This window comes from Lygodium microphyllum, chromosome 25 (genome assembly GCF_053477565.2).
Source record: "Lygodium microphyllum isolate KBCC chromosome 25, Lygodium_microphyllum_v1.1.10, whole genome shotgun sequence".
NCBI lineage: Eukaryota > Viridiplantae > Streptophyta > Polypodiopsida > Schizaeales > Lygodiaceae > Lygodium > Lygodium microphyllum.
This window is the reverse complement of record NC_141159.1, coordinates 102,099,304-102,126,471: the sequence shown is the minus strand read 5'-3', so window position 1 is coordinate 102,126,471 and position 27,168 is coordinate 102,099,304. Positions and strand designations below refer to the sequence as shown.

The window sequence follows — 27,168 nt, the reverse complement described above, 5'->3', positions numbered from 1 at the left end:
CTCTCTCAAGCATGCCGGTAGCTCCACGATTCAAGATCCAAGCTCAAGTAACCTTAAGCCTCCTCCTTCAAGCTCCATTCTCCATAGCCGCACGCAAGAGAAGAGAAGATAAGATAAGATAAGAAGAAGAGAGGAGATGATGGAGAGCTTCTTTTCCAAGATCCCTCACCCTCACACACTCACTCCCTCACACTCCCTCTATCAAGCACACACAAGCAAGCAAGAAGGAGAGAAGAAGAGAAGAAGAAGAGATCACTTTTGCCACACACCAAAGAATGAGCTCCTCATTCACTTTTTAGGTTTATATACAAGCCCTAAATCCCTTGGGCACCTGTCCCCTTTTTTACATGAACGGGCATCTTGCCAAGGTCCTCTTTTCCGATTCCCTTCTAGTTGGCTTATCCCTTCACCTAGGTCCGTTTAGACTTTACAACTTGCATAGGAGGGAGCATGGCACTCTCATAAAATGAATTACATTGCACCCCGCACTTTCCTTGTGAGATCCCTTGGAGGTTCTCCTTGATCCTTGAGAGAGCATCCTTCATCCTTGAGAGAGCCTCCTTGATCCTTGAGAGGACCTCCTTCATCCTTGAGAGCACCTCCTTTATCTTTGAGAGGACCTTGCTAGAATATTCAGTAGTCTCCCACGTTTTTTCTGAGTTTGCCCTCTCCTTCACTTTTCCTGCCTAGGAAGAATGAGCTTCTTCATTCACTTTTTGACTTGGGCTTCCTTGGCCTTCCTCTACTTCTTTTTGGCTGCATGGTCCATGTCTTGTAACATTACCCCCTCCTAGAGGAGTGCCAATCCCATGGCACTTATGGGTTTGAGCTAATGAAGATCTAGTGATTTAATAGGCGGTCATGTGAGTTGATGATGATGGGGCCTTCGAAGTTGGTGGCTTGCATTGTTTGGAGTTACCTTATAAAGAAAAGAAGGTGCACTGCCTGGGGGTGTGTTTACCTTACCATGTGGTGCATTGTGCTCATGCTAGTGGAATTGGGAGTTGGGTCGGTAGGCCTAGGTGTTGTCCCACATTTGAGGACCCAGTTCTTGCCTAAGGGATGCGGTGAGTGTGGATTAGGGAGACAGGTCTAACCATAGGTGAGGGTGGCCTCCCTAGGTACATCCTGCCCTTGATATGCCCTAAGCATGATGCAGGGCATCAAAATGGGCTAGGGACAGAGCTAGTTGACCGAAGCCACTGGACTTGTCTAACTTGAGGACCCCTAGGTGTAGTGACTATGGCCTACTTGTAGTGCCATGATGTGATTGCTTTCTCTTGTTATTTTCTTCACTTGTTCTCTTTTTTTTTCTTTTTCTTTTTCACATTACTTTTTTCCTTTGTCCCTTTATTTAAAAATAAATAAATAAATAAAGACAAAGATCTAGTCCTCATCATCAGAGTCATGAGAGGGAGAGGGTCTTGCCTTAATAACATTCTAATAAGGAGCCATGACTTGTTACCCCATTTCAAAACTTGGCCCTGTGTCTTCAGTCGGCCTTTGCATCTCTTCTTCTCTGTGCTCTTGTGGCTTTGCTTCCTTGGGCCCTGCAACTTGTGGTGGGACATGCATCATGTGTCTTAGAGCCATGCGAGCAATCTCCAGCTTTCTCCTTAATGACTCAAGGGCCTTGTCCTCTTCTGATTGTGTGGTGTCTAAGAGAGTCTTGATGAAGGTGCATTGTTGGGCTTCCAAGCTTATTTGCACGGCCTCTGCCTTGCTTTTTGCTAACACCTTGTCACGTTCTGCAAGGGCGAGTCAGCTTGCTAATGCTATTCTTCTAAGCTTTCATTATGTCTTTGGGCTAAGGTCCTTATTCTTTGCTCTTGCTCCTCGATTTCTCTTTCTAGTATTTTCTGCTAATCTAGCTTCCGAGGCTACCCTCTTTTCCAAATCTTCTATGTGCTTTTGGTACCATCGACTTCTTTCTTCTCCTACTATTGCTAGCTGCTCTGCGGCATTCTAGATCTTTTCATTTTCCTTTTGCAAGTCTTTGTAAGACACTACTAGCTCATCATAATGGTGTTGTAGGCTCATGAGGTTTTACATTTCCGCAGTGAGCTTTGCTTGCCACCTTTCTTCTTCTCCACTCAAAGCCATCTAGGTTTACTTTGTCCAGGGATTTGGCTGCGATGCTCTCCAACATAGGCACGTTGATTTGGCTCATCAATGCATTATAACTATGACTGGAGAACAATGCGTGGACCATCTTTTCCTGCAGCTAGAATTCTGAATCCAAGATGTCCGCAAGACTAATGTCGTTGTTGTTGTGGACTAGGATCTTGTCCATCCCTAACATATCATATACATCTCTTTAGGGCCATCTGTCAACCTTGTTGGGTAGGCCCAATGCTCTCTCTGCACCAACTTAGGGCTCAGCTCGATCTCCACTTGGTGGGTTTCATCTTCTTGGCACATCATTACAGTGCCGCGGTTCTTGTGGAAAGTTTGGAAGAATTCCATGCATTTCTCATAGTCCATAGCTTGGCTGACTTTGTCCAAGTACCTCTATAGATTGCATTGCTTTACAATCTACTTTACGGCCGATTCCTCTATGTCCACATCCTCCAAGTTTAGGATATGCCTAAACCTAAACTGGTTGAAGGCCCTCGTCTCCACTGAGAGGCTGTTCTTTGCCTACTCTTCCTCCAAGAATGGAAGCTTGCTGGTTTTCTCCTATCCTGTTGTCATGAAGCCATAGCTCACCCTCAGTATTCTTCAGATAATTTTTGCAAAAAAATGCATAGGAGATGGAGGAAGTGCTTATGAAAACTAAAATGCTTAAATATAGAAATAGAATTTTTCTATAAACAATTCATGCATTTCACAAGAATTTCTAACACTTTTGTTCAATCATGAGTTGATTTTTACACATTATTTTCCGTTTTTGAACGTTGTGTTTGGGGGGTAAAGGTGTCTTTGCCTAGCCACCCATGTATTACTACACTGACAGTACCCGCCATAGCTCTCACGTGCAAGCTTCGATCCTTCTCACTTTTCAACTGGTATCAGAGCATGGTTGCTTGAGCATTCAAGCTTGGTCTGTGACTCCTTTAGCATTCATTCGAATCTTTACACCATTGGGTCTCCTTCCTGGCAGCCATGTCTGACTCCTTCAAGCTCCGATCACTCCTCGGCTTCCCAAGTACCTACGCGACCTATTTGGGCACCCTCAGGGCATTCCTTCAGAGGTATTGAGCTCTCTTTTGTTATTTTACTTCAGTCCATAGGTTTTGTGAAGCAGGGCAGCCATGTCCTCTTGCTTCTTATGATGCCTACTCTCTACTTGTGACTTTGCCCTTCAAGAGGGAGCTCCTGGGGGTCCTTGACTACTCCCCTAACCTTGCCTTGACCTTGCCCATCCCTTCCACATACCACAGATCAGTTTGGACCAGCTTGAAGACCTGCAAAATTTTCGTTTTTTACTTTATCCCTCCCTTGGCACTCATTGGCAACTTGAAAACACTTCATTTGGCAGTTGGGAACACCCCCTTGATGCTTGACATTGGTGGTTATCATTGGCATTGATTTGTAGACTGATTTACCTCAGTTCAGGACTGTTTTCCACAGTCCACGGGTAGCCACAAACAATGTTACATCAGCACTTTATGTTTATGCTTGGTTGTCATTGGCATTGGTTGCTCGGTTGATCCCGAATGCGCCCCGAATGCTAGGGGAATGTATGCCTATGATGTGAGATGCTTTTGGGGCTGAATTTACTCAGTCATTTACTATTTTACACAGTCCATAGGCAGCCCAAAACAGGGCAGCCCTCTATCACTACACTTCATGCTCATGCTACATAGTCATTTGAAGCCCAATTATGCCTGGTTGGTGCCTATACATATGGGAAAGTATGCCTATGGTTTATGGTTTTGAGCTTAGATTGAGCCATTATTTGCTCAGTTTTGGATGTCTATTTGCTGATTGAATATTCAGGACTGAAGCTATTTTGTTTATGTTTGGATATGCCTATTGCATTTGCGCTATGTCTTGGATGTATACATTGATGCAATGGCTCCTCAGGGATCGACATAGAGCTTGGATTTGCTCTCGAATCATTGTTGAGCTTGAGCTCGCTTTGCATAGCATTTGCATCTTCATCTCTGATGTACTTATGGCATGTACTTTGCTTATGTCTGACCGGTCTTGATATGCTTGGCCTATGCCACTACTACATGCGTGTTACTTTGTTTGGAGTTGGATGCTACTAGGCCTTGCTTTGGCTTCACATTTGATTGCCCGGAGCTTACTTTGGCTATTTCTCGGCTTGCGAGAGTTACAGTTTGGATGTACTTGAGGTCTATGGATGCTATGTAAAGATGCTACACGGCCTATATGCTCATAAGGCCTTATTGATGCTTGATCTTGGATTTTCTGCACTGGTGCTATCATATGCCCTTGTTGAGCTTCTTTGCTTAATATTTATGGCTTTTGTGCCAGTGGGATCATCTTGATACACTTGACATACATTGAGCAGGCGGTTTATGCTACTTGAGCATTCGAATACTTGAGACTGGGATCTTCACTTGGATGTCGCATGGTTGATATGCGATGGTCCTCACAGATGTACTTGGGCTGATTTGGCTTTGCACTCCTTGAGCATACACCTCTTTGTGTCAGGTCTTGCCAGTATTGTGTACACTTTGCCCTATTACACAAGGGGTATGTCGGCTTACTGACAAATTCTTTTGACATCCTTGGGTGTTTGCTCGATGTCTATATGACTGTCATATGCTTATTTATGCCCACTTGATGCTGGTTATGCTTTGATAGTCAGTGGTTGACTTGGTTCATTCATTTTGCCTACAATTTACTCTCATTGTACCTGGCTGTAATTTATTACAACAAGCAGTTATGCATGGACTAACGTGGAATTTTCATGCTAAATCATCCTAATTTTATGTACTTTTGATGGTGCTTAGTGGGTAGCATCATTAGCTATCAGTTCGTGGTCATTTTGCCTTGGTTTTGGTGGTATTTTGGTTGTTTACAGCAAAAAAACAGCAAGTAGTTATGAATTGTTTGCACCATTTTGGACTGCAGTATGGCATCTTCTTCTACTAATAGTGCTATCTTTAACATCACTAAGCTTGATGGTACGAATTATGCCTTTTGGAAGAGCCAAGTTTGGTAGGTATTGGTGCAAAAATCTCATATCAAGCCACTAAGGATGCATAGTGAGCAGCCTAAACTATGATTGATGATGAATGGGATGAGCTTGATGTTGAGATATTAGCAATCACACCTAATGTAACCTCTTTGTATGACGCAGTTTGGGATGAAGACATGCAGGCTGCAGGAATCCCATATGCACAGAAAGGGAAAACTGTACCCATCCAACAACTATAAAGCATTGTACTTGACTACCACTTTTAATAGATGAATGAATACATGATGATGCTTTTCTTTATCAGTTAGTGTCAGTCTTTACTTGTCAGTCCTACACAAGATTGTGTTTATGAGTCCAAGCTTCCATCTTGGAACCTAATTCACTTGTGTAACAGTTGTGGTCTTCAGTCAATGTCATCATGAGTTTAGTCTATGCTTACAAGCCGCCATAGCCATGCTCTAGATCCCGCATATTTTAACATGGTATCAGACTTCAGTTGAGCATGGCCCAACTCTCCCTTCCATCTCTGCTCAGCTCAGTTTGAGTACTGGACCCTATCTCCAACTTCATTTGCAACCCTACCTACCTTTGTTGGAGCAACCATATCTCATCAAGGAGGCCATATCTCTTCGAGCTTTCTTCTCGAGAGTTATTCTTTAGATTAAGGCGCAACTTCTTGGCACAAAAATCGAGGAGATTGATGCACACCATGCCTGGCATTTGCATTTTTCCAAATTTGGGCGCAGTTTTGATAGCAACTACTTTGAAGGCTTAGATCTCTCAACTCGGGCAAAACAAGTACAAACCCTCTTAGGGGGAGTTAGACCCATTAGTGAGGGTCCTCCATCTTAAAGGGTTTGAGCATGTTCAACCTGTGGAGCTCGTGGGAGCTCATTTACCAGTCACACTGGTCCCTATTTTGATAGGACAACCATAGCCACTTACCTTCAAGCTCATTTTTTCTTCATTTTCTATCTCATGCCACTTAAACCAAGCCAAGGCCACTCTAATATGAAGTTTTCAACAAGTATTCAAACATCAAATCAGCAAGGAGGGGAAGCTATGAAGAGTTTTTGAAGATCATCAAGTCAAACTCAAGCAACAAACATCAAATTTCAAACTAGTATCTTTTAACACTTCACTGCCTTTGCTTGTGTCTTTTGACACATACAAAGATCAACTCATTGCTGGTTATTCTCAGTCATTTGAAGCTCATTTCCATCATGGGAATGACCAAAATCAAGTCTTTTATGAAGATCCTTCTCATGAAGAGTAACATTACTCTTGTTGCTCAATTCAACTACATGGAAGACTTGTTTATTCCGCTTGTAGCGATTGATGGATTTACTTCTTTTGAAGAGCAATCGATGAAATTATTTGAAGATTTTGAAGACATTTATGCTGCCTCAAAGACAATGATACCTTTGCTTGAGGGGGACATGGACATAAAGACTGATGCAACTATTGCAAGCAAAGTCAATGAAGAAGCAGATCAAGAGGACCAAAAGAACAAGAATAAGAAGAAAAAGCAGAAAAATCATGAAGACTTTGAAGTGGAAAACAAAGTGAAGTACAAGTATAGGAAGCTCGACAAGAAGAACTGCAATGAATCAAAGATCTATATCAAAAGAAATGCTAAAACCACAAGGGCCTCACGGTCCTTGATCCTATTTTTTACTGACTTTTTTAGCCTTGTAATGTCTAGCCCAAATGTCTTTATCATAATCTTGTAAAACTCCTCATGTAGCCTTGTACTACAACCTCTGTAAGGCCCCTCCTACAGCCTCTGGATGTCCATCATGTTTGTGGTACCCACACTTACCCTTTTCTACGACAGTCTCTGGTGTTTTGCCATGTTTATGGTATGCCCACACTTTGCAAGTGTTACTTTCACTAAAGCCTCTACACACTTTGTACTTTCTGGTTGTGATTGAGGAGCGGTGTTGAGATATTAGCAATCACACCTAATGTAGCCTCTTTGTATGAGGCAGTTTGGGATGAAGACATGCAAGCTACAAGAATCCCATATGCACAGAAAGGAAAAATTGTACCCATCCAACAACTATAAAGCATTGTACTTGACTACCACTTTTGATAGATGAATGAATACATGATGATGCTTTTCTTTATCAATTAGTGTCAGTCTTGTAGTTGTTAGTCCTACACAAGATTGTGTTTATGAGTCCAAGCTTCCATCTTGGAACCTAATTCACTTGTGTAATAGTTGTGGTCTTCAATCAATGTCATCATGAGTTTAGTCTATGCTTACAACCCCCCATAGCCATGCTATAGATCCTGCATATTTTAACACTTGATGAGTTATGCAAGTCCACCCTTATCTTATCTCTCACTGAACATGTGCATTACAATGTGGTTGAGAAAGCATAGAGTGCTTGGCAGCTTTGGGATAAAATTAAAAACCTCTATGACAAGAAAAGACTAAAGTAGCTTATGGACCTACGCATGAAGGAGAATATGAAAATGTCTACTCATTTGAGCCAATTCCATGCTATTCTCAAGAACTTGACTTTGCAGGGCATTACCTTTAATGATGAGTTTACTCCATTGTTTTTGCTTGGGACTCTGAGTGAGTCATAGGATGTATTCCGCACTGCCTTATGTGCTCCTGCTACTATTTTGAAGTTGCCTGATGTAGAGAGTGCTCTTCTGCAAGAAGAGATCAACCGTAAGAACTTGAATGCATGTTTGTGTCGCATGCTTTGACTGTTAGAGGTAGAGATGGTACTAGAAAGAATGACCGTGGGAATGGCCATGGTAGAGACTCATAGAAATCTACGTCTAAGTCACATAGTAAGTCGCGCAACAAGTCTCATGGGAGAAATGCTAATGTGACATGTCATCATTGCGGCAATAAGGGTCATTACCCCCACAGTGTCATGAGTTGCGCAATGAGAAGCGCAAAGAGAAGGGAAAAGACAAAGTACAAGAAAAGTCCTCTGATCACATCATTATGCCTACGAAATTCAATGTGAAAATCGAGGAGATAAATGTCATGTAGATTGGTGACTTCGATGGGGAATACATACTTGCAGCTAGTTCTTGTGATACTACGCCGTTGATCGAGGTTCACTCTATGTATGCGTAGTGCCAGCTTTTGGATTATGGTGCTTTATTTCATGTTACACTATGCCTCTATCTAGCCACCCGTGTATTACTGCACTGACAGTACCCGCCACTGTACACTGCAGGTGGTGGGTGCCCATCATTGTCACTTTATTCTTTATTCTTTTAGTGACAGTTTGAATAAAGGAAGGCCTGATCACACATTGTGACTATTGGAGTTCCCACATTGTGAGTCTCTCTCTCTCTCTCTCTCTTGCTCTTGCTCTCCCACCATAGCTCTCATGTGCAAGCTTCAATCCTTCTCACCTTTCACATTGATTTAGGTTTTTGCGTTTGTTTTTTACGTCCCCTACCTTTTATGTTCCATTATGTTTCATACCACTCACACATGAACCTTTTTTTCTTTTGAAATTCAATTTGAAGTTTTGAAGTTCAAGTCATGTTTTCTTTTCCATTTTACCCCCATGTTTTCTTTTCCACCTTACCCCATGTTTTCTTTTCCATCTTACCCCCTATTTTCTTTCCTATCTTACCCCCCCCCCCCCCCCCCCCGGGAATGATGAAAATCCTTTCCAAGGTTGGGGGATGAACGGTTAAGGGCATTTAAGTGCATACTTGTTGTGCTTTACTTCGTCATGAGCCAATCGTAGAAGTTTAGGTTATACTCCAAGTGGGCATGATAGTCCATGTTGTGAGGTCTAATGCCTACGTGTGTAATGTAGGTCAGGACATCAATGGGGAAGTCGTCGAAGTTCATCCTGCTAGCAATGTGCAGTTCTTCCTTAGTTAGGATTCAATCAAAATAGGGGTGGGCCATGACATATTCCTCTAAATCTTATTTCCACATGATGGCCAAGACTCTGAATGAGGTAGGAGCCACATAGGTAGGGTCATACTCAGCGGTTTTGATTGCACATCTCTGCACAATGTTAGTCATGATTTGGCAGCTCACTTGTTCCCATTGAAGGCACAAAGCATACCATTTTCATAGAAAGCGAGAGTCAGAGTCAGCTGGCTTTTTCATCTCTTTTAGCTCTTGGCCTATTGCAGAGACTTTGCTCCTGCGATATGATGTGATGAGCCATTATGTGCAAGCTTGCTCTTGAGAGATCTCATTGTCAATCAATTCCTTGTCTACCTCAGGAATCTTGATGAACACTATTTCATAGTCCTCCCAAGTGCATGGCAAGGAGCGCACTTCCATTGCTAATGTCTCATTGAGGATGCCTAAGTCTAGCCATTCATAGTTCCTGGCTAGCACGGTGAATGTGGCATCCAGGCATCGGATACAGGTGACTAAGTTATCCCCTGTGTTCGTGACTAGGTCCATGTTCAACGCAACGATATATTAACTCTTATAGGAGGGTCTAAGGCCTACGGGAGGTTTTGGTTTGGTTGAGATGGATAGCTTAGCTACTATTGATGCACGTCTCATGAGTGGTTCAATGGGGTGTCTATTGACCACTTGTGTGATAGATTGGTCCTACCACTCAGTTGATGTATTGCTTCCGACTTGTGGAGCAGTTGGGACACTAAAAATATTGGGTTGAGTTGGGCTAGGGCCAGCGGATGGTTGCGGCTTTGGTTGATAAACTCCGTGAGGTTCTATGGATTTGGTGCTTTTTGAGGTAATGGGTTTCTCATCCCTAGTTGGCTCACTGCTCTGTGGAGATGGGCACTGCTTTGTGGAGATGGGATGGAGGGCTTGGATTGAGAAGCACACATATCGTTCCTAGTCCTGGGCAAAAAAATCCAGTTGTACCTTCATAGTAGCCTTGAGTACACAACAGGTCTTTGTGTACCCATCGCAGTTTGACCGTTTGTCTATTCCGATGGCACCAACTTTGCCTCCTAAGCCTAGGGTGTGAGATTTTGTGGTCACAAATTTGTGAGGATTGGCTTCTAAGCAGCTACTGTTGTCATTTGGGCACCCATTTGAGCTTCTACTTAGTGGCATTGGATATGTCTCCTTTAGGCTTGCAGCCGGCTTGTCTTGGCAGGATGGGACAAGTTACGACCCCCACTTAGACCTTGCATTAGGTTCCTCCACCCGTGGCATCACAAGATTTGATGGAGTTGTGTTGCCTTTTTTGAAGCCCATCACTATCCAAACATTGCCAATGGCAAGGTGTATGCACTGCAAGTCATAGTCGACATTGCAGTGTGCTTGTTTTTTTAATGTGCGTCCTAGCAGCAATTTCTTACACCAGCAGTCTTGGTGCGAGGCATCACATAGAAGATCATAGGTAGGCTTTCAACCTTGATAGAGACCGCTACTTTGCACTTCCCTAGCAATGAGTAGGATTGTCCTCCAAATGGGTTGAGTTTAGTGTTGGTAGGCTACAATTGGGGCTAACCAATGAGGGTTTTGTCCAATGATCATGTGTAAAGATGTTACAGTCAACTCCCTCATCAATGAGTGCATCAAAGACGTGTGTCTTCAAGGCAATCACTGATATGCGTAGGTAGGCAGGTGTCATTATTTCCTCGCCCTCTTCCTCAATCTCAGTGTTGGTGGCTACTTTTGCATTTACAAGGAGTTCTAGCATTAGAGGTTCCTGTGGTAGGTGCATTAACACATTGGTTGATTACTAGAGTTCCTTTGGCAGCCTTTTTATAATCCTCCTCTTCATCTGAGAACGGAAAATCGATGGTGGCTAGCACATGCATTCAATCCCGCCCTTCCTCGGGGCAAGGGATATACTTTGTTAGTGGCCCATAGGATTTGCTGGCTTGTGAGTTCCCTTTTAACATAATAGAGGTGGCATCTAGGTTGATCGAAGTGGTCTTCCAAGTGCCCATCTCGACTCTTATAGCCTCTGATCTGTTGCCTAAGAATATGAGACTGTTGCCCCCATCTTCTATCACTCATCCATCTCACATCCAAGGTCAGCCTAGCAAGATGTCATAGTCCACTCCCTTCATAACTATGAAGTTCACTGAGAACTGGACTCCCGCTATCCTCAAGGGCTAGTCCTTTAGCACTCCAAATGGTGTGACCTTCATTCCGTTAGCCAACGTTATGTTAAACCTTGCGGTCTCCACAGGTTGGTTACTCCAAGCCTCCAGGACTGCATGGTTGAGTACATTGACTCCTGCTCTTGTGTCTACAATTTCCTTTCTTGTAACATCTCATAATACATTGACAAGCAAGACAGTGTGCATCTCTATGCCTTCCCAAAAAGCGTTCATGTGCAAAGACCTAGGCACTGAGTTCAAGGTTAAGCTTGGTGTGTGCATTACTGCATCGTGGTTAGGCAAGTCAGTCATGCCAAGCTCGTCATGTCATTCTACCCACTACTTCAACCCTTGCCATAGTGTCAGGTTCTGCCTGAGTAGCTCTCCCAGAGGTAGGGTCACAAGGGTTGATATCAATGTTGTGAGCAAGTTGCCCACTACCGGATTTTTGTTAGGCTCTACACTCTTTTGCCAATGATCTTAGGTAGTCTACCTACTTGTGGTGTCTAGGCTCTTCCTATGTGGTGTTATGTGGGGTGTAGATGTATCTCTTGATTTGAACCGAGTAGGTGAGACTAGTGTGCTCACGCTAGAGAGCTCATTAATCTCGTCTTCAATTATGGGTTCCGCATCTTTTAAGTGCACTTTGGCTTCTCTCATCCACTCCTTGACCTTATCAACCACTTCTAATTGGTGCCTCGGATCAGGATATTCTCCAACCTCGGCACTTCCCTTTTTTGTTGTCTTGGGAGCAAATGTCTTTGCCTTGTTAGAATATTAAAATGTACTCATATGAACATGTACTTAGAGAACCATCACATTCCATCCACACTATTTTTATTTATGTCCCATCAATCCCAATCTATCAAATCATCATTTCTTTCTATGCTATCCTATCCTACCTTCCTCTTGCAACAATCATCTTGCTCTAATTGTAAACCCAAATCTCAATCATTAGTCTACATTACATGGCAACAACCACTGGTACTCTCTCCTCTAATTTTCTCTTTGTTTAATCATGAAATGGTCTATCTCTTGCCTTACCCAAATCATCATCTATGAATTGTATCTTTCTCACATTGGCCAACTATTTTGGCCTTCCAAAGGAGGGGAAGAGAATGGATAAAGTACTAAAAAATACTTGTGCACATTTGCACAAACTACTTTGTATGGATAAAAGAGCACACTGACACAAAGTATGCTATTACTAAAGATGTTATACTCTAACTCTTGGAGTCCTCTCAAAGAAAATATGCTTGAAATTGTTCATCAATCACTTGTTGTTTTACACTTTCGTATTCATAAAAAACCTTCCCAAAAATCATGTCATCACAAGCACCTTATCAATCTCTATCTTACTATGCTATCTAGTGACATTGGGATCATATTTCCATCCACAAACATGCTCTCACCGTTATTTTACTCCACAACTATCAAGCTCCAATTGAATTACATCATCTATCTACATGATGAGCCCAAAGTCTATCATGAAGCAAACTATGGCGATCGACTCTTCATCAAGGTATCCATCAAACAAAGCCCAAAGATCTTCATCATCAACTTACATCCTTTAAATCATTGCAAGCAAAGATTGACATATATCTTCTACAACAACAAGGATAAGGTCCATGCTATAGTCATCATTGTAATCTTACTTCTCTTGTAGCCAAAATGATTAGTAGAAAAAATTCTTTGTATTACAAAAGAAAATCCTATTTTCTTTTGAGAAGGGAGGAAGAATATTAGAAGATATTATTAACCTTTTCTAGAGAGGGGAAATGTTAGAATATTAGAATGTACTCATATGAACATGTACTTAAAGAATATCTAGGGAGATAATATCTAGATATTTAGGGGAACTAGATAAGATGGATCTAGAACATGTGGATGATACTTCACTAAGATAACCTCCATATCCACACCTTCTTTGTATATATGTGTGTACTCACATCTATTCCAATGTAGAAGTGTGTAAGTAAGTGTGCAATACAAGTGTTGAGTCATTCTCCATCTCATTGTCTCATTATCTTTCTCTCACCATCACTTTCACTACATGGTTCTGCGTCTTGCCCTCTATTAACATGGTGGCACTATCTGTCTTAAGCGTAATCCTCGTCTTATCCCACTTTTTCCTTCTTCTTCGACTTCTCTTCACTATTGAAGCAGCATTGAAGTTGCTAGGTCCTGGTAATGAAATACCAGCTTGCTTTGCCTTTACTCGGGTCATGACATGTAGTGGAATGGGCGTGGACTCCCCATCAAGTGTCTCGATGCCAAACAACCCCAATGGAACTAATGGCACAGTTATCGAACTAGAGGATGGCTTTTGCCTAGGGCAATTGCCAAACAGGTGGGTGATTCCACACTCAGTGCATCTGAGATCAGCCTTGTCTTGGTTGGCTGGGTGACCACAAGTCCAGCAAGAAATCGGCTCTTGGGTCTGCCCTTTTAAGCCTTTGCCTCTCCCTCTTCTTAACGCCATCACCAGCACCAATTGATAGTCCATGAGAACTGGATTGCCCTTCTCATTGTACAAGGTGTAGGGGTTCACGTAAGGCTCATCATTGTTTGGTTCCTCCACATAGTGGACTTGTCGATGGATGGTTCACATAAGGTCTAGAGGGCTTGGGTATGCATGTGGGATTGATCTCTATCCTAGGGATGGCTGGTTTGCATCGTTAGGTGCTAGGAGGGCCAATAGGGCTCCTCTTCTAAATAAATTCAGAGGCCTATTCCCTAGGTAGAGTTGATTGTAAGGCTGTGAGTAGGGGAGTCTCCATGGTAGTTTGCAGTGCATGGCGTTGTGGCCAAATCTTCTACAATTAATGCAAGGTTGGGACCTAGGGTCCTTACACTTGGCTGGAAGGTGGCTTCCACCACAATACACACATTGGACATGTGAACCCATAGGTCTCCTCATCATCTCATGCAGCTTAATAGCTCTGATCCACATTCTTTCCCTTGTCTTGGGTGCTTTGGTTGGATCCTTCACTAGTGGTTGGAATTCTTTCTGAGGTTCTAGGGGCAATGATGTCTCGAGTTGTGAGACTTGAGCTCCTCTCTTTGAGTAGATCATCCACTCATATGGCTTCTTCAAAGACCCTAGCTAGCACATCCCTTTGCAAGTTTGAGTTGTTAACTAAGGCTTTGTAAAGCTCTTCACTTCGGATTCCACTTATGAATACGATGGAGACCGCTTATTCACTACCTCTCTCTACGGCTAGGATTCTCCTAAAGAGACTCTGTACATGGGTGACGTAGTCTCGAGCATTCTCCTTGTCCTTTTGTTTGACGTTTATCAATCTAACAATGAGGTTGTTAGAGTATCCTGCCTCTAAGAATCTCTTGATGAGAAGAGACTCTTGAGGGTATTAAAGTCATTGCGTTCGGCATTGTCTAAACTAGTGTACCACATCCGTCCTTTGTCTCCCAGGAAAAGTTTGAAAGCTTGCGAGCCCTGAGCGAGATCTGTGAGGGTGTTAGAATTGCAGACCTACTTTAACTGCTCTACAAAATGGTATGGGTCGTTGCTCAGTTGTTGTTACTTGTTTAGTTGTTTCACAACTACGGGGATCCTCAACACGCTCTTGGAGCCATGGGTAACTCCTAATCCTGCAAGCAATGATGTTGCTATTGCTACCACGATTTGCTCTGCTCTACCATGTTGTCCATTAGCTGCTTCATGAGAAGCTTGCTCAACGTTAGGTTTGCCTCTAGCACTCTTTCCCTCTCTGCGTTTGGTCTTGTTCGATTTTTATTCGCTAGGGCTATCACGCGCTGGGCTTCTTGCATCTCAGTGTCCTGCCACAATCTCCTAGTTTGCTATTGTTGGTTGTATGCCACTATGCTCTGCAAGGCCTTCCACGCCAGCTTCCTTTCCTCCTTGAGGTTCATTATGATGTCTTTGAACAGTCTGCCATGGTGATCTAGCCTAGTTTGTGCATCATATTCGTTCATCATTTGTTGGATTTTGACCAAGAAATCCCCCAGGTCGAGCTCTTCATTTTCACGGCTTATGCTGGGCTTTGCCATATTTGAGATCTCCTAATCCACTAAATTGTCGATGAGGTTGATCAAGTTGGAAAGCATCGTGCTCCCAATGGTATTGCCCCCCCAATGTGCCTGGCCTTCCATGTTGTGTGTGTCACTTGGTCCTACCAATTAGGGTTGCTTGATTCCCCATCTAGGTTTGAGGGTTGTCTCCTATTGGTGGGTTCATTCAGCTTATCTTACCTTGGGTGAGTTCCTTACTATTTAAAGCAATCATCAATGTTATAGGTACTCGAACACTAGTGGTGTGCGAGGTGCTCTTTTTAGTGCACTATATGAAATCAAGCTTTTAGGTGTTCTAAGTGCACTTGTTGAAAACAATGTGGGTGAGAACACAAGATAACGAATGTAACTTTCACACTCTGGTCTAAGTTCTCGGCTGAATAGGGCTTTATACTTGGTCATCAATTGCTATCTCTGGTCTCTAGGGTCTGTGCTATGCTATTCAGCTCAATTAGGGTCAAGTGGGGGTCTGGGGGTCAGTTTCACAGCTCTAATAGGGACAACAAGCTGACGTGACTGTTAACGGTCGTGTCTAACCGTTTGGTTGCAATTTCTAGGGTCCATTTCATTTGTAAGGTTTTTGGAGCCTTCCCTGGGTTGCAGGAGGTGTGCTTTGCTTGGGATGTGCTAGGTTTGTTAATTTCTGTTGTCAGAACTTGGGTCCGCGACTTGACAGTGTCCGATCCTCAAAATCGGACGTCCGAGTGAGGGTGGTCTAATTCTACTCACTCCAATTTTTGCTGGCCCAATTTAGACTAATCCGATTCTTTGTGTTTGATTCCCAAGTAGTCCGATTTCAGAGAGTTCGATTTGCGTGAGTCCAATTGTCTGAGTGCCGATTGTCCGAATCAGACAGGGGTCGCGTGTTTGATCGGGTAGATTGGGTGGTGTCCGAGTGATTCGATTTTCCAAAATCAAACTGTTCGATTATGATGTGTCTGATCGTTTGAATGGATAGAATTGGACGTCTGATTGTCTGCTTCTAGGAATCAGAGCCTGTAGAAGTTGTCCAATTCTGGCGGCACACACATAGTGATGACGAAGATTCGATTCGTGGGGCAACGATCTTGGTCATATAAACATGCAAGGAGCTCCAGATTCCAAGGATAGATACACATGAAGGTTTCTACATACCTCAAGCAGAAAACTCCTGGGGAAGCCAATCGATTCGCCGGAAGCTCAAACTCTCTCTCTCTCTCTCTCTCTCTCTCTCTCTCTCTCTCTCTACATAAGCTAAAAGTGAGCCTTCAACCTCCTTCCTTGGGTCTTAAACCCTTGTTTTAATGCTCGAGTGCTGTTCCGTTTTAGTGCTCATGCCTTGTCCAATGGATTGCAAGCCCATTTCCACCCTAATTTTACCTTGTTTTGGGCCTGTTTACAACAAAAATCCTAACATGATTCGCTTCAATTTCTTGGTCTTATCCTACTCTAAATGCAACAAAAATCAAAACCCAAATGCTCAAATGATTTGTCCTACTTGTCTATTCATAAAAAAAACCAAAATATTTACTTGTTTTGAAGATTAAAAACCCCAAATCTCCTACCTATCTCAAGCAGCCATTTGGGGGTAACCATTTGGGTGGACAACCCTACTTCAACACTCGATTTGAGACATGAAAGTGCTCAAGCTTGAATCCGTTGGTCCCGGCAATGAAACCAAAATGTAGTGGGAGCTCACGCTTAACCTCCAAGACCCATGGACTGCTTATTGCTTCAAGCGTTTCAAGCAAACCTTTGATCCTACAGGGTGTAGTGAGCTTACCATAATGCCTGAATGAGTAACCTCCTCTCTCAAGCACACCAGTAGCTCCACGATTCGAGATGCAAGCTCAAGCCTCCTCCTTCATAGTCATGCATAAGACAAGACAAGAGAAGAGAAGATAAGAAGAAGAGAGGAGATGATGGAGAGCTTTTTCTCCAAGTTCCCTCACCCTCACACACTCACTCACTCACTCCCTCTCTCAAGCACACACAAGGAAGCAAGAAGGAGAGAAGAAGAGAAGGAGAAGAGACCACTTTTGTCACACACCAAAGTGAGCTCCTCATTCACTTTTCAGGTTTATATACAAGCCCTAAATCCCTTGGGCACCTATCCCTTTTTTTACATGACCGGGCATCTTGCCAAGGTCGTCTTTTCCTATTCCTTTCTAGTTGCCTTATCCATTCACCTAGGTTTGTTTAGACTTTACAACTTGCATAGGAGGGAGCCTAGCACTCTTATAAAATGAATTACATTGCACTCCGCACTTTCCTTGCAAGGGCCCTCGGAGGTTCTCCTTGATCCTCGAGAGAGTGTCCTTTATCCTTGAGAGAGACTCCTTGATCCTTGAGAGGGCCTCCTTCATCTTTGAGAGGACCTTGCTAGAATATTCAGTGGTCTCCCATGTTTTTTTTGAGCTTGCCCTCTCCTTCACTTTTCTTGCTTGGGAAGAATGAGCTTCTTCATTCAGTTTTTGACTTGGGCTTCCTTGGGCTTCCTTGGCCTTCCTCTACTTTTTGGCTGCATGGTTTGTGTCTGTGACATGTCTTGTAACACAAAGCATAAGTGCTAAAATGCAAAAGGGAAGCAAGCCCTAAAATGGAGTGCCACCTTAGAGAAGGAGCTTAATCATAACCATAATTTTGGTCTATATAAGTGTGAGAGATCTCAGTTGTATTTACCTTTTTAGTGTATCTATGTTGTCAGAGCTCTATTAGTGCAACTATTGAAGCTTTCCATTCACTTATTCTATTCTATCATATTATGCCTATTTGTTAAGAGTGACAGAGAGTTGCATATGTGGGGAACTTGGAATAAAGAAGCTCTACATCTTCTTTTTTAATATTCTTTCTCTTCTTTTTCTCTCATTTTACGCATGGTTGGTGGTGGATGTGAAGGAATAATGAAATTGCAGTGTGATACTTAGGTCCTGGAACTAGCTTTGAGTCATAAAGCTTTTGGAATGCAATGTGAAAAGGTAAGTTGGCGAGTTCACTACATCTCAAAGCTAGTCTTGTTTTCTTGCTTTCTTGAGTTGCAAAGAAGGATGTATGACTAGTTAGAGGAGAGTGTGGTGAAGACAACGTGAGAGATCGTCGCCAAAGTGAGTTGTAGCTTCTGGAACAATAGAAGTCCATCTACTATCTCAATTGTTGTGCGTTTAGCTTAGCATATTTGTTCCTTGAACTATTGTTATATATAAATATACAATGCTTTGCACATTTAACCTTATAATTTTATGATCTTTGATCTAAATTCAAGCTTATAGTGTGAATCCAATGCTTCCTACTATTCTTATTATTCACATTGTACTTTTACAATTATTACCAAAGCTTTGCAAAATTTGACTAAATTACAAAACAACTTAGTCTTTATGTAGATAGTTATGCTTATAAATGAAGATGACATTTCATTTGTAATATTTGTTATTACTTCATTTTTGTGTCCAATTTATCATGTCATTTCCGTATCTCTTTGCTTCTTATTGTTTGATGTTAGACTTGGTCCCATTGGCATTCAAACCATGGTGATTGCAACGGTGATCTTATTGTGGATGGTGATGCATGGGAGATGATCTTTCTTTCTAATCCTTTTAGTTTTTTTCACATATTTTCTTTCCACTTTTCCCAATTGTTCTGCCCTTTTCTAGCTCTAGAAAATATGTTAATAACCTTACTCAAGATAGTTCATAGCCAATTCCCTAGTGAATGTAAGGTCACCATTACACTTATGTACCTTGCTACAAAATACTCTTATAGGGTGAGTTTTGAGAAGTTGTTTGTGTTCTTTTTAAGTCCAAAATTTAGGAAAACTTAATTGATTCTTTACTTTGTTCTAAGAACATGTTATAAACTAGTCAAGTATATTGGAAGAGATGGCCATTTGACAAGCAAGTGTGACAATAGCAAGATTTACCTTATTTTTGTGGAGTGATAATTTGCATGTTTGCATGGAAAACCAACTTGTACATAGTTTGATCATAGGGATAAATATTCCATGATTCATTATTGCATTATGGATTTCAAATTGAGCTTGTTTTTTATATGTATGCCAATTTCCCTTGGTGTAAACTAACAAATGATGAAAGCATTTTGCAATATTTTGGATTTTTTCACTTGGTGTAAACTAACAATGAAATGGTATTTGTTTCACTAATCTTGGATACAACATTTAAAAGAGATCATGAACTATACATCTGCTATTAACAAACTTCACAATCAAGCCAATCTTGGCAAGTGCCAAAACTAATAGCAAATTCTTCTTAATCTTCAGTATATACGAAGCATCCGTAAGTATGAAGGTATTGCCACTAGTAGAAGCTATCACAAATTTTCAACTCCTTTAATAGGATAAGAGGAGCCATTGTCACTGCTCTTTAGAAACAAGCTCAACAAAAGTGAACAAATTGCATAAAATAGAGAGGTAACATGCTTCGTGGCACCATTGCCTAAGTACCATATGTCTAAAGCCATAATATACATGCAAGAATCATGTAAACAAGGGGTAGTAATTGGATCATGCACTAGATTCCCACTTCGGGATTCTAAGTGAGCTTTCTCTTGTGTGTATAGTGTATGTTTGGTGTAGCAGCTCAAGCAAGTCCCCCACCACACGATTCTTGACATGGTAGAAAGAGAGACATGTGGAATAACTATAGTAGCTAGTTTCACCTGAGCATACTTATAGCGGTTAGGTTTACCTATCCTAAGGTCTTTGCAGGGGTGCCAAAGAGGGGGGGTATAGTGGGGGTACCTTCTACTCGAGGCTTGGCTCTCCTTGGGCGTGTCGCGGCATGGGGCCGTAGTGCGTGTCGCTTGGGCATGGTTAAGTGGCTCGGGGCTCCCACCAGGAATAGGTGAGTGGGGATGGTGAGTGCAAATAGTGAGAGTGAGGGGGATGGGTAGTCTTTTTCATGGGGCGAGAGGTGAGTGGGGTGTTGTGCTACCGTGAAGGGTTTCGGGGGTGCGTCCTTGCGTAAGCACCAAGAAATATCAAGTGATATGAGGAATTCCCTGCTTGATGGGGGGAGATAACATGGTGGACTGCTGAACCGCGTCGGCGCTGGGCCGTGTCGCGTTACCATGTCGTGTTACCTTTCGTGACGTGTTACCTTACCGTGTCGACCTCCGTGTCGCGTTGGGCTGTGCCGTGCTGTGGTGCTGTGACGAGTTGGGAAAAGCGTGTCATGCTGTGCTAGGCCATGTTATGGCGTCATGTTGAGTTCCAAGGGGCGTGATACGCAGTGTTATGGTGCCGGGGCATGTTGACATGATTTTTGGAGTCTATCACAGGGGGAGCCTGGAGGATGCCGGGTGTTAATCGGTTTGAATAGGATTGATGACAAGTTGGCGTTATTGAAGGTCACGTGGCCCCTCTGTAATCGTGCCTTTCTTACACACTCGTCCCATGAGAAGAGATACTCCAGAGTGCTAGTCCTAGCGGCTACGTTTGGTGGTGGCTGGTTCTCAAATAATTATAGCCAGGTAGGGGTCGCTTGGATCTCTGATCTGTATCCTTGCTTTCGACACAGAGAGAGAGAGAGAGAGAGAGAGAGAGAGAGAGAGAGTGTGTGTGTGTGTGTGTGTCTGTCTGTTGGGCCCCCTCGTGGCGGGTTTGGTTGGTTGTGGTGTGTGCGCACTTTTGGCTGGTTTGAGATCATGGGGTTAGTTGCAATCCAGCGCCTCTTATCCAAGATTGCAACAGAATGAGCCGATCAACAACTGGCGCAGGTTGGGACCTCCGAATGTGTACATTTCTAGATAGCGTATCTTGGTACCTATGGATGCTTGGACCGTCAAGCTGGAAGCGTCTATCACGTAGGAGAAAGGTAAGTTAGCTTACCAAGGGGGAAAAGCCCAGATGATCTCTAAAGGTGTTGTTCATTTTCGTACAACCTCAATAAAAATTTCACTTGTGAGGAGGTTTGATTCCTGTTGCAAGATAGGGCTTCTTTGCCGCTCTCATAACGTTCCTTTCCCATGGAGCTTGAGCTAATGGAGGCCAATTGACTGAGGGGGAAATGTAGCTAACAGCTTCTCGCGTTGTTTCCAAGTCAATATTGCCTGTATAAACACAAGAACCTGTGCATCTTTAAGGACGTCCTTGCCTAAGTGTGAGGAATCCCTTGGTGTGGTGTAAGAAGATACATGGGGTGCATGAAATGGAAATGTGAATAATGATGCAGCGGAAGAAGAGGGAGAGAAAGGTGGGTTTCGAAATGAAATTGTGGATTCAAAGTGATCAGATTTCTTTTGATCTTTAGATAGATTGAATTGAAATGAAGAATGATATGATTCATCAACTTTAAACTGACCTTGAGAAGAAAAAATTGAAGGAAAGAAAAACGAAGGAAAACTTACAGCGTGTGGTAACAACTTTTTCGTTTCCTCACCTCGTTTTGTGTTCAAGAAAAGATACCTATTTTCTTTAGGATCAATGAACCAATATTCACTTTGAAAAGCTCTTTCATCATAAGAGCCATCCAAATCTTGCATGAAGGGGGAAGTATTTGCAAAAGATTGAGAAGTAAATGATTGCGTTTTTGGCACTAGAGTACATCTAGGAGGTGAGAAAATTATAGGTTTAAACTTTGTGCTAATTTCCACCATAGGATGGCTAGTCCCAAGTCGAGCTCTCGTCCTTTCTGCAAAATCAATATACCGCTGCATTGAATCTAAAGGAGAAACTCAGATTTACCTTCAATTTGTTGTTGAGCCCGATGCATAAGAATGAGGTCATACTCGACTTGTTGTGATCTCATAAGATCTAGGGACTTCATGCTAGTCTGATGTGGCCATGTTAGATCCTTGCGGAGCAAACTATGAGGTTACTCTTACTCATTTCTCGATGTGTTTGGCTCAGGAGTCTGAAGTACTAAAGAAATGTTTGAAGCTATCTTCCTTTCTATAGTTTTTACTTCTGAGAAGAGCTTTTCGATTGGGGGTGTAGGTTTCTTCAAAGAGTACTAGCTTTGATACCATGTAAAGAAATGCTCTCATGCAAAAAACACAACACAATTGTATGACAACTGCATGGACTAGATAAAGAAACACAATTAGGGTTTGGGTAACTTAGTGGCAATGAACACAATGAATAATAACGAAGGAATATTGAATATAATACAATGTTCAATGCATCAAAAACACTATGGAGTGAAGAATACAAAACCTCTAACTTCCATGTCTCAAGGACCATGGCAAAGATAATGAGCTGGAGAGTGTATTGTACTTCGAGAATTGACAGATCTCAAAATGTAGTAGGCAGCTTTTGAAGGTGTCTAGCAATAGAAAACATAGTATTATGATGTTGGGTTAGTGTGTCAGATGGACATAGAAAGGTGCAGATAAGCAAAACACAGATCAAGCTGATGACATGGCAGCTGATTGATTGGGGCTGACAGCAAAAGGCAGCCAGCAGGGACCACATGGTAGATTGTCGTATACGCAACAAGAAGCACAAAACACAGTCTTATGTGCCGCGTGGCAGCAAGGCGATAGGCTGCAAGGGTTGTACGGCAGCAGTAGATGATGGCATAGCAGTAACCACAAGCTGGTCAGCTTGTAGCAATAGTCACTAGCAGTCTCGTAGTGGTAGACAGGCTGAAATCAATCACGAACAGTGATAGAAAATGGGACAGTGGGGTCTAGATGCTTGATGATGGACAACAATGGTGGATAGCTTCGGTTGAGATATCCTCCATGAACGGGATGTGGACAACAGAGATATGGCATCTGCACTGCAAAAATAGGATTGGGTTGAGTGGAGGGCAGCTTGACTATTTATAGAAAGTTTGGGTCCTTCCAAATAGAGTCTGTGCCTATGGGATACAAACTCTCTAGGAATGCATTTCTTTTTAATAAAGAGGTTTGATTCATTAATTAAGCATGTTTTGGAGTTGTTTTAAAAAGCTCATATATTTTTAGCTCAACATAAGCCTATATATTTTTCTTTCCCCAAGGGATTCCACCCTAGAGCAACCAGGGCATTAGACAAAGGTTTGTTAAGAAGACTGCTAGGGTTTGCACTGAGGACACACAGAGTGTACGACCACGACAGAAACACAAAGACATAGACACAGAGGACAAAACTCAAACCCTAAACGCAAGACTCAAAACTCAAACACAAAAACTCAAACACAAACAGAAGAAGGGAGAGAGAGAACACAACTTTGAAGTGAATGAATGCTGTAAATGAATGTAAGAGTGTATATTGTGCTCAAGGGCATATCAATGTCGGAGTGTGACGTCCACTGAAGACGGATCCCAAGTCCGTGACCACTAGTCGGAGTGTAGGAGTGCTGAATAGTGAACGGCAGCAGGCTGGTCACCAAAACGCAGCAGCCTGGAGGCTAGAAACTGGTAAACGCAGTAGTGTACCACCGATCGAGGGCTGGAAACTGTGCACAGTCTGCTATAAACAGCAGGCTGAAACAGTGTTTGAGAGTATCAGGGCTTGCAATGCTGAAAACGCAGGCTGGCTCACCCTGGAGATGATGGACAGCAGGTTGAACAGCAGTCTGGGACAGTTTGGAGCAGTTGCGAGCAGCTGAGAGCTGTCGCCTACAGCAATAGACAGGCTGAAGATGATGTGGCTGCAGTCGATGATGGCTAGACAGCAGATGGAGGCGGGCTGCAAACTGGAAACTGGGCGCCAACAGCAGCAGAGGGTGTGTGGGCTGGTGTAACCTGCAAAATAGGAATAATTGCTAAATGGGGGCAGCTTGTCTATTTATAGATGTGGAAGGGCGCCCCAAAAATTAGGGTTTCCACTAAACTTTCTCGAACTGCTCCCCGGTTTAGGGTTTCCACTGAACTCTCTCGAACCGCTTCTTGTTTTAGGGTTTTACTCTAAAAGAGCATTTTTAGTGTGTTTTGGGGCTGTTTAAGAGGCTAATCAGCAAGTAATACATATTTTAGCTCAACACCCCCTCTCAAGCCCAAAACTGAGCCGAAAGGTTAGGCCAGCCATTGTGATGTTGATGTACCCCAAGGCGTCCCACCCCAAAGCAGCCAAGGCATCGGACAAAGGGTGCACGTCGGCTTCCCAGTGGCCTACCAAGACTACAGCGGCGATGGTTATCTTACCAAGGGAATCCAAGTAGTCACCCCAGAGAGGACAAGGCATCGGACAAAGGGTGTATGTCGGCTACCCAGTGGCCTACCAAGCTCTACAAAGGCGGATGGAACTACATGGAACTTTTGTATGTGTTTTTTTTTTTTTTTGAATAAGTGTGGTAAATTTTATGGGATGCGGCCGATTGAGGAATAGTGACCCAGAAGACGGGAGTAGGGAGGGTACACCCAACACATCACAAAATAGTACAAGCTAACCCATCCACTCAGGTTATCGATGACGAGGAAAAGTAGGTGATGAGGTATCCATGTGATGAAGAAGAATGGTGGTGTGATAACAACAACCGCCGGTGGAAACAGCTTAGGATTCGCTCAAGCGGTGCTCTGCACAATGAGATGCAAAGTATGCTATATGTTGAAGAATGCTCATGCAGCAGGTGCCACTTGGATAGTGTCCCTCATGGGGAAATTGTTCACTTGCCCAAGCGCCTAGTACAAAGATGATGAAATCATGCAATGCAAAGGGTAAGGTACAACAGGGGGGAGATGCTGATGTCGAAGACAAAGTGTTGAAGCCTGTAGAATACCAAGAAGGGTAGGAACCCCCCCTCAACTTAGATGTAGATGCCGAAGAAGAAAGAGGAGCCTGATGTCGGTCTTCGTGTGGTGCTGAGAACCATAAGGAATGAAGAGGAGGAGGAAGCATCCCAGCTGGAAGAGCTAGGTAGAAGTCACTGCCATGATAGCATTAAGAGAGATGCTGCACGATCCGCCTCGGGAGGGGAAGCCTCCATGCTGGTAGAAGAGCTAAACTCCAAGGATGATGAAACCATGAAGGAACAGCGCACATCCCAAGTCTCCAGCCCAGATAGGACTGGGCAAACCTGCATGTTAGCCCTACACTGAAAACAAAACTTGCAAAGGAGATCAAAGTCTGCAATCACAGAGGTAAGTAGTGAGATGTTCCAAAAAACAAAACAAAACAAAAATGAAAAGCTAACTGAAGGAACAAGTGCAAAGATGCAAATGTGTAAATGCAGGGGAAGTCTTAAAATGTAGAGACAAAAATCCTATGGGCCCGACTCTAAGAGTGCGAAAAATGAATGCTAGACTGACCTAGGGTATCCGAAAGGACCTAGAGACATGCTAGTCTAAGAAGGTGGCCACCATCGTGTACATCCAGTAGCAGGGCTTTGCCAAGGGAACGCTTGACGAGGTGGGGAGGAAGGTGAGATAGATGCATGAAGTGCAATGGGATCGGAACTCTGCAGACCAATCAACCAATCCTTCAGGAGTAGAGAAGGATGGCCGCTGAGGCTGTCTGGGTGCCACATGTCCAGCAGTCGTTGTGGGGGCTGGAGGAGCAGATGGGGCAGCAGCGGAAGGCGTAGCCCCACTAGAGTGTGAAGTCGCTGCGGTCTGCTGAGGCTTTTTAGGTGGAAGACCTTGGGCCTTGGAGGGATACTCCTCATCCACATGGCCTGCTCTCTGGCAGTGTGTGCAAAACCGGTTTTTCTTAGGGAGTTGCTGCCAGATAGGTCTTGATTCTTTGGTTCCATTGGAGGAAGAGGAGTCACCCTTTGATTGGCTTGCCTTCGCATCTAGCAAGTTCTTGCCACTGGTGGTTTTCCCTCCCGAAGAAGCAACCAACCCCTTCTGCTCTGAATAAGGCTGTGATGAGGATTTCTTGTGGACTTGATCATGCAGCCTTACGTAACGCAAGAACTGGCACTCAAACTCGTAGAAGGCTAGCAATCGAGGTTGGGAGATGATGTGTTGAATGAAATTGAAGTATTTTGCGGGTAACTTATTCAAGAAGAATGTAACCTGATCATCATCTGACTTTGGAGAGCCAGTAGTGGCGAACTTGGCAAGTAACTACCTATAGTCAGCGAGCTTGACTTTCAGATCATCCCCTTCCTTAAGAGAGAACTCTTGAAGCTCAAAGTCGAGATTGATGCGCCGAGTACGATCATGAGCCACATAACGGTCGAGAAGGTGACTCCAACGCTCTGACGCAAGCGGAAAGTGCTGCAACTGGGAGTGAAACTCAGGAAGCAATCCCTGCATCAGCTCAACATTGGCTGTAGCATTGCGGACTCTCCATTGACGGATGTAGTTAAGGTGAGCTAGTCGAGGGTCCGACATAGGCTCTAGACCAATGACGAGGTTCCAAAGACCCTGAGACTCAAGCACTTGTTGCATGAAATTCGACCAGTAGTGAAATTTGACCCATTAAAACGTGTCTTATCCGTGAAGGCATTCTTGGCCGTTGCAACAGGAGTGGTAGTGCTCGGAGATGGATAGTGTGAAAAAGTGTAGTGGGGGTGGGATGGGGGAGTGGAGTACACTTGGGAATGGGCCCCAGAGTGCCCACCAGGCATGTGGGTAGTATGCAAGGTGGATCCATAGGTAGGGATGGGCTGACTAGGCATGGGCACGGTAGCCACATGAGGAACCCAAGGAGGTGGAATGGGAACACGGGGAGCAGAAGATGGGAATCCTTGCGTAGGTGTAACCCAAGGAGAGTGTGAAGACGCACCATAAGTTGAGGATGGAAACCCTTGTGTATGAGTGGTCATGGGAGATGTGAAGCTGGGGATAGTGAGGGGGATGCCCATCACAGTCGACCCAGGAGTGATGGGTGTGCTCATTTGCTGAAAGGTGAGAGGCACTGTGCTAAAGGGTGGCATTCCCCCTAACGAAGTGCCATGGTGCGAAGAGGTAGAGAATGGGGTGGATAAGGAAAAGGTGCTGGGAGCGGAGATGGTAGATCCAACCCCTAGGGTGTGTGATGCAGATGTGGAGTATAATTCAAGATTTTGGAAAGATGATGAGAGATGATCAAGGTGTGATATAGAAGAGGGTGGGATGGGAGGGAAGTGAGAAGTGTGTGTAATATGCTC

The 27,168-nt window shown here is 43.5% G+C and overlaps 1 protein-coding gene and 1 long non-coding RNA gene across 3 annotated transcripts in view; both read left to right on the top strand.

Annotated features, from left to right (window-relative positions):
* Positions 1 to 27,168, top strand: part of LOC148014571 (uncharacterized) — a 232,553-nt gene that overhangs the window by 165,770 nt on the left and 39,615 nt on the right. The window lies entirely within an intron of this gene.
* The window catches only part of LOC148014572 (uncharacterized), a 39,022-nt gene continuing 32,123 nt past the window's right edge, over positions 20,270 to 27,168 (top strand). The window contains exon 1 of the long non-coding RNA XR_015688594.1: positions 20,270 to 20,674. This is a non-coding gene — a long non-coding RNA (uncharacterized LOC148014572). The remainder of the gene's footprint in view (positions 20,675 to 27,168) is intronic.